Genomic DNA, 8,632 nt, shown 5'->3' with positions numbered 1-8,632 from the left:
CAGCTGTCTTCCAATTATTATTTAAAGTTGAGAAAGAATTTCCACGACAAATGGCGACGAGGAGGGATTCGCAAAGCTGATGACCTCCGTGGACGAAGCAATTGACTGAACATCCCAAAGACAAGAAGTCTCTGGCTCCGATACCCCAACGCTAAACTGCAAGGGATGGGAGAATTGTAGACACCACGGCAGGCCTAGGTGGACGCGATCCCGAATAAAGAACCAAGCTGCAAAAAGCACGGTGAGAGAAAATTAGGGTTTGAGAATAAATTTGAAAGTAATTTCTCAAATGCCAGGTGTTAATTGTTTTCCCAGAAGGGCCAGAGTTTGGAGAATAAACCGGAAAGTAATTCTCAAACGTCTAGACAAGGTGCGGTTTGGAATAAGCTGAAAGTGATTTTCAAACATTTAATAAGGCACTTGTCTGGGAAAAAGACCTAGCATCGACGGATGTGGGCATTTTTGAAAGTCCTAGATTGACGGATTTAGGCAGGGCGTGGTGGCGACGCTGGGGGGGAGGATTAACACAGTAAATATAGTGCGTGCTGAGCACGCGACTGGGAAATTTTAAATACGATACTAAAAAAAAATTTAAATACGCAAATATAAATACCGTCGAGTATGATAATGATAAAGAATTGGAGACAGTGGATTTCTCAAAAGGGTGGCATCATAGGATACCACAGTTAATTAATGTGTGTTTAATGTAAGCATAAGTGTTTAATGTCTGAGTGTAAGCCATCTGCAAAAGACAAAGGAAAATTGGACAAAAAACAAGTCCAAAAAGATACAGAAAGAAGATAATTATGACTTTGATGGTCGAATTATAGATGTATGGTTAAATGAGGCAATTACCAGACAAAGAAGACAGAAAAATGCAGCATTAGCAACCATTAGAGAGTGCAATCAGAGGAAGCCAGAAAGAGGAAGCCAGAGAAAAAAACTTTACTAAACTCTGTTTCTAATTCTTCCGAGGAAATGAGATGCATGAAAACCCGCCTGGCTAAGGACGACCGCTGTCCGGCTCCCTACTCCCCCTACCAACCACCACCAACAGTGGTCCTCCACGAACCACAAAGACAACCAGGAGCAATGGAAGGCAAAAGACAAAGACAAAGAAGAAGAGGGAACGAGTCTGCAAGCAAGACCACCAAGACACCCTGAACATCGAAGCTTGCTAGGTTCGATCACCCTGCCCTCTGCTCCTCCAGACTACACTCCTCCATCTGCAAAATTCGTAAATGTTCACCAACCCAAAGAGAAGCACAGGCCAGACAATCAAAGATAAGTACGTATGAAAGATATCTGAAAACTGTTTTTTTCTGGACGGTCTGGACCCTGAAATAGGGAAAAAGGTCAAAATAGCGTCTGGAAGAAATCCGGCGACACGCAACGCATCAACAACAGCTGCTGAGAGACCAAGCCAAGAACAAACAGAAAAAGATTGACAAAGACACTCAACTGGCTCTGCGGAAGATGGGGTGGAAGAGGACGTGGAATGGGTGACCGACCCGCAATGGACCCTGAAGTTTGTTATAATTGTGGGCGAAAAGGACACTGGAGAAATGACTGTCCGGATCCTTCAAAGAACAGAGGATTCCAACAGCCACCAGAGCCACAAGGAGATTGAAAGAAGGAGGGGGAGGGGAGCGACGGTGAAGGGTCTGACTCCCAGGTGGTAAATATGTTTAATCTTATCTCTTTTTTCTGCTCCTTGCAATGAAGAAAATATGCTTGCTGTTTCTTGCAATGAAGAAAATTCGCTTGCTGACACTGAACTTTTGGTATAAAGCATTTGCAAAATTACCAATGATTGATATCAGTATCGAGGGTAGGAAAATTAAGTTCTAAATTGACAGTGGAGTGAAGAACTCAGCAATTAAAAATGAACAATTGCCTGATTTAATTGTATTATCTGGAAAATGGGCAACCTCCAGAAGTGCCACAGGGCATCTGGTAAAGGAACCATATATAGCAGATTTGTCTTGTCAGATTGGTGATCGCTCATTTTCTCATGCTTTTCTTGTGACTAATACTTGTCCTTGTAATCTTCTGGGAAGAGATTTGATGTGTAGAACTGTTCTGAATTTGTATTGTGATGACAGTGGCCTCACTGCTGATATGAGCATGGTGCGAATGCCATGTTTGTTTTTGAATGGAGCACTCCTCAGTGTGGTTTGCAAAACAAAGCCACAGATAGGATGCCTCCTGACCATGATTTCATGGAAGAAAGTGATTTTGCATTGCACATGTCATGTTAGCAGTGAGCCAGATGAAATGTTTGCTGAAAAATGGTCTGAACTAGAGATTGAGGAACTGAAAACCTCAGAGTTAATTTGGTCAGATAAATGGTGTGCTGTGAAGGTTGAATTGACTGATAGCCAGGCATCACTGTATGATGTAGATGGGGAAGTCCCTCACATCTTTTTAGCTAAACCACAGACTGCAGAGTGGAGAGGCATTGAAATGTTTTTTTATTTTGTCCATGGATCAAAGATTGTGTGAAGATTTTCAAATCTTCTTTTAAATAGCTTATGAGCAACAACAAAAAGTTGGGAAATTGAAATTGTGCAGGGAATGACAAATTGCATTTGAGAAATTAAAACGGATTCTCTCAACTGCAATTGTAGGTCTATACGATTTCTATTTAAAGTGTTTAATCTATTTGATTTTGAAAAGTTAGGTTTACGTTCACGGTGTTAAACTCAAACACATGACGACTGCATCGGACAACTGAGAATTGATATCGTAACGTACAGACACTGTCGCAAGGGGAATGCCACAGTGTGTCTACGTTCAGTAGTTTGTCGTCGTCGAACTTTGTTACCGTTCATATTTGGTGGTATTCCACTCCTAATATATGTTCCCCATTCAGTTCATAAACTGCTAAGGCAGACAAGAATGAATGAATGAATGAATGAATGAATCAATCAATCTCTGGCCAGAGAGGTGTGTGTGGAGTGTGTGAAAGTGGATGTGTGAATTATGGTGTTGAGAGACATAAATGATGTCAATCAAAACAGCTGTATCTAAAAAATTAAAATATGACCCAACAGGGAAGAAAATATTCCCAATAAAATAACAACCATGGATGATTTTGACTAACTATCCTGAGCTGGGTTATTGTTGTGGTAGAAATAAACAATGCCACACACGTACAGAGTATAACTTTGGGAAGGAAGAGAGCAAGCTAGCTTGCCCTGTCCACCCATACTTAACTTTTTACTTTTTACAGGATGTCATGATGGATCTCAGCGAACAGAACTGATTCTGTTCCAAATGTATAAAATATTGTCTTGTTACTGTTTAACATGAAATTTTACAGGTCTCATCAAAAAAGGACGACCGGCCGGATAAGCAGATGAGTCCGGCGACATGATACATGTTGTCACTAACAAAAATAATTAAGGTCTCCATTCACAGGTTGTTCTTATGGTTCACTCCACAAACAAGGTCCAGTGGACTGCGGTTGTGTTCTGAGGGAAAATCTTGCAACTATCAGCAAGGTTGCAGTGTGTGACACCTCCGTCCAAGCTTCTCACCTTAAACTACGCCAACCAGCCCTCAGCAACCCCAAACGCAGACACCAACGACAACGCACAGCGTAAAGTGAGGGAAAAAGGAAGTGCTAGTAACTTTTCCTCCCTTGCCAACGTGGGAAAGCCCATTTGCAACGGTTCGCAAAGAATCACCCTGGTGAAGATGGAACGTCCATGGGGCAACGAGATGATCAACACATCTGTAGGAAGATGTGGACCAACTAATGGTTTAAGCTTAGCATAATAATTAATTTTGTGTAATGTTTATTGATGTTTTATTTGTTTCAATCAAACTATACTGTAGGACTTGAGTATTTAGATCTCATGATTTGAACAATTACTGATTAATTTGAAAATATTTCAGGTACATGTAAATTGAGAAGAGGAAAATGTCTTAATTCTGTAGAGTATAGGGACTCTAAATAGGTACATTACTGAAAAGATAAAATAATCTAGGGACTATTTTTGAAGAAACTTAAGGGGTTTAGAACCCTAATTCAGATATCATAGATGCTAAAAAAAATTTAATAGTTGTAATGGTTGTTCTCTAATAAGAGAGAATAAGTTACTATGCTGGACTAGGTCCGAATAGATAATAGGGTAGACTTCTATAGCGATGAATGAATGACTAAATTAAATATTTTTTAGGTGTTTCCATTTGTTAAAATAGCAAAAGAAAAACTTTCAAAAGGAGATTGAAATATTTAATTTAAACATATTTAATTTCTGGATTATTATTAGTTAAAGAAGTTACCAGTGTGATTATTGAAATGTTCCTTTCATGTATTGTCTAATGTTTGTATTTGATATCTGAGTGACTGCGGGTCTAGTCTATCTAGGAATACAGTAACAGTGCTTGCTTATTTAGCCCGGCTTCCAGAAATGAAATATGGATTTGTTTTGTTGAGAAAGGTCTTCAATGAATTAAAGCAAATTATGTAGGGGGCACAAAGTTAAAACCAAGACCAAGAACAATGTAACACAAACATGTTAGATTTAAACTGAAATGAATCTTAACGGTTAAGACATTTCAGTGAAATAGGATATTTGCTCATAAAGCAAAATTCTAAAAAGCTTTCTTAATTCAGAATGAAGTTACAGATTTAATGATCTGGATCACTGGATCCATTACAAATAGAGGCAGGACATGTTATGTCCATCAGTTAATTCTGGAAAAATAGGATTTTAGGATAAGTAATTAAAGATTAAATAGCATATCAGCAGCTAAGGCTATTATCATGGCAACAGCTGGGTGAGAGTTAATTTTAAAATTAATGACATTGTTTGAAACAAAATAATATAATTATTGATATTTGTGTTAAGGATAAAAACGAAAGTATTCTAGAACTTTTTGGTTAGATTTTATTACACAGATCCTTAAATAGACCTGACTAAGTAAAACAATCGCCTGCTTGAATTAAAAGCTAGTAAAATAAGGTTAAGAAAAATGGTTAATCAGCAGTATCTAAAGGCCTAATAGATCAAGGTGATTCGAAATTTAGCAAAGGATAATGAAACTTGATTCAAAGTTAAAAGGCAATGTACTATCCCAGCCAGCAATGACATGTGGGGCCCAGATGAGGGCTTCATGGGCGGCAAATGTGGGCCCCATTATGGGCTTGCACCCGGGATCCACATTGGGGCAAGCCGTGGAAGCCCAGACATACTAAAAGTGGGACCTGTAAGGGTACTGCATGGGTCTTAATTGGGCAATTCATGTCAGACCCATTTGGGCCCCACCTGCCCGAATGGGTCTAAAGTGGGCTTGCACCCAGGATCCAGCCGTGGATGCCCAGATGGGCTTTAAATGGGCTCTGTAAGAGTCTTATGTGGGTCCTAACTGGGCAATTCATGCCAGACCCATTGGGGCCCCACCTACCCAAAGGGGTTTAAAGTGGGTTTGCACCCAGGATCCAGCCGTGGATGCCCAGATGGGCTTTAAAAGGGATCTATAAGGGTGTTATGTGGGATCTTAACCGGGCAATTCATGACAGACCCATTTGGGCCCCACCTGCTTAAAGGGCGTTTAAAATGGGCTTGCACCCGGGATCCACACGGGGGCCAGCCGTGGATGCCCAGATGGGTTTTAAGTGGGACCTGTAATGGTCTTATGTGGGTCTTAACTGGGTAATTCATGTCAGACCCATTTGGGCCCCACCTGCCTAAAGGGGTTTAAAGTGGGCTTGCACCAGGATTCAACCGTGAATGCCCCTATGGGCTTAAAGTGGGCTCTGTAAGGATCTTATGTGGGTCCTAACTGGGCAATTCATGCAAGGCCTATCTAAGCCCAACCATGCCAAGTGGTTTAAGGAAACAATCTAAGAAAAACTAAAAATGAGGAATGAATATAAGTCCAAGATAAATACAAGACACTTTATGCTTTGAACTGCAAGAAATATATTGTTAAATTGAACAACAAAAATGATCTTTAAAAAACAATTTAAATGTCAAAATGTAACAGGTACCGTAGCAACGGCACCGTGGATAACAGATTAATTCCTGTAAAACAGGAGAGAAACGAGGAGACAGTGTTATCAGGTTCGAGCTCTCTGCAGTAATTTATTTTCTGAATTTTCTTCAGCAATCACATCTCTATTGTTAAGTATCATTGTATGTTTCACATATTATATGTTCAGTGTCTTTTTAACATTACAATGAATTTTCAGTGTCCATGTCAATGCAGAATCCATATTAAAATAAACCTCTTTCCACCAAATGCATGTTCACTTACTCTTCATGCTTGTATTTTATACAATTTATCAAAATGAAATGTAAAGACAATGGTAATATTCACCAGCGTTTTTTTAGATACTTAGAATCTTCCATTCACAGTATTTTATCAGTATCATGTTAATACAGTACTGCAAAATCATGCTCAGTCAGAACTCATAAAGTGATTAAAGTGTAACTTTTAATCCTCGTTTTAAACTGTAAACATTTTTGTATAAACTCATTGAGCAAAAAAACATTTCCAACAGATGGTGGGAAACTGACATACAGTGAGCTAAACATATCTGTTAACATTACAAGCTCAAAAAAATATCTTCATGTACATATATATACACGGGGAAAGTGTGTGTTGAGCTGACTTGCTCTCTAGTAATGTCTCTCGACCGTTACTCTGTTGGACTTTGCCCTCTCGTTTCAACTCATTTCAAACTAAATCAAAAACAGACCCTAACGAAGCTCATTTCACTAAAAACAGTTCACTCATATCTCACATACATTTCAGCATAGATAAATGCTACTTCTGAGGTGTTTTTATACAATTACCCACCTGTAAAACAGGAGAGAAACGAGGAGACTATAGCTGTGTCCCAATGTGAAGTCTGCATCCTCCGAAGTCCGTATTTGAAGGCCGATTGCGTCACAGCGGCGCGTCGAAACGTCACAGCGGAGCGACGAAGGATGTCCCAATTCAAAGGCTGCACACTTCGGAGGTCGCATTTGAAGGCCGATTGCGTCACCGCGGCGCTATGAAGGCTGTCCCAATTCAATTCTGCATCCTCCGAAGTCCGTATTCGAAGGCCGGTTGCGTCATCGCGGCGCGACGAAGGCTAAAGCGACGCCAAATGCACCCTTCGTTTCCCCGTGAAAGGAAGGATACATAAATGGACACTTTGCGGACTATCCTACCCCATAATTCATCGCGCGGCGGTGACGACAACATTTTTATAAAAAATAAAAATAAAAAAAAGACGGCCGAGAGTTCGCTGGTGGACGGCAAATTCACATTTAAATGTAAGTATTATGTTTTAATTTACTCAAATAACTTAGCTAGTGAAACCTGAGTTAAAAGCCACAAGTTTTTCTTTCTTATAAACTTCACCTTAACTCCATCACCATTGCGTGGCTTCATTTGTCAGGTGGTCTGAGGCAAAACTTGTGCTAATAGTTTAATAATTGTTTCAGGGAGCAAGGAGCAGACAGCTCAATTTATTAAACTGCAATTTAAAAAAAAAAAAAAACTAAATAAATTAAATGACATTGTATTGTAATATTTGCACTAGTCTGTCAAACTTGTGTAAATAAGAAATATCACTCACCCTATAAAGCCCACAACAATAGGAAAAGCAGTACCATAGATGAGGCAATGGGGTTTCACTTGTATGTGTTTTTGTAGTGCTGTCATGCAAGCCATGTCTACAAAGGTTTTAACCAAATTTGAGTATTCATGAATATGATTTCTGAATATGAATGATTTTAAAAATACAAAGTAAGAAAGTTGAGATCACATCTTTGCTGAAATGTATTGTGCTGTTGTTGTTAACAAGCCATGGTTAATTTGCTCTGCCTTAGGATTGCACGTGTCCTGGGACAGGTGATGGTGTGAGTGGGAAACCCTCGGCTGAAACTTGGCCCTGGTTTGTCCTCATGGATGAGATGTTGGGACAGAGGCATTGCACCCTCATTGCCTCAATCCCCGAGGACACACCAGGGCTGAGTTCAGCAGTGTGTGACCAAGAAGAGGAGCCAGGGGTAGCAGCACCAGCACCACGAAGAAGGCGAGACAGAGAGGACGAGTTTTTGGACTTGAGAGAAGACATGGGACTGCAGAGGCGAGGAGAGCACAAGAGAGAATGGACAGGCTGTTTTCTCTTCTTGAAAGAATGATTGAAAAATATGTATATATATTATATTCTTTAACTTTTTTCACTTATATTTTTTTAAAAGGAAAAAAATTATGCAACTTTAAATGTGTAAATAAAAGAGAATTCATTGCTCTGGACATTGTTTATTTTTGTAATGACAGTCATAATTTCTACATGAAACAAATTCTTCTATAACGTTTTTCCCCCAACTATTTACAACAAACGTTAAACATCTCAAAATCAACATAAACATTTAAATTGTACAGTACATAAAATAAGAAAAATGATGTAGACTTATTCAGCTGAGTTGGAGACACTGGTGTGCTGCTGGACCGGGATGGGCTCCACAATAGAGTCCCTGGTAAGGCCTCCTGCTGGTGGGACATCATCTGGGATGGGCTCCAGAGTGTTTGACTGCATATTTTCACTATCCACTAAGTTGTCTACCAACAGGTTTGCAGGGCTGACTCATGGAATAAATATTGAGATACTTTATTACAC

General features: G+C 39.6%; 1 long non-coding RNA gene across 1 annotated transcript; it reads left to right on the top strand.

The window, feature by feature from the left end:
- The first annotated feature begins 5,150 nt into the window (after positions 1 to 5,150).
- Positions 5,151 to 8,268, top strand: LOC311295371. The gene is made up of 2 exons (XR_014628316.1): positions 5,151 to 7,280; positions 7,839 to 8,268. It is a non-coding gene; the product is annotated as an uncharacterized lncRNA (long non-coding RNA).
- The last annotated feature ends 364 nt before the right edge of the window (positions 8,269 to 8,632 follow it).

The sequence above is a fragment of the Rutilus rutilus genome (genome assembly GCF_951802725.1).
Source record: "Rutilus rutilus genome assembly, chromosome: 8".
In the NCBI taxonomy this organism is placed as follows: Eukaryota; Metazoa; Chordata; class Actinopteri; order Cypriniformes; family Leuciscidae; genus Rutilus; species Rutilus rutilus.
This window is presented reverse-complemented; position numbering and strand designations above follow the sequence as displayed.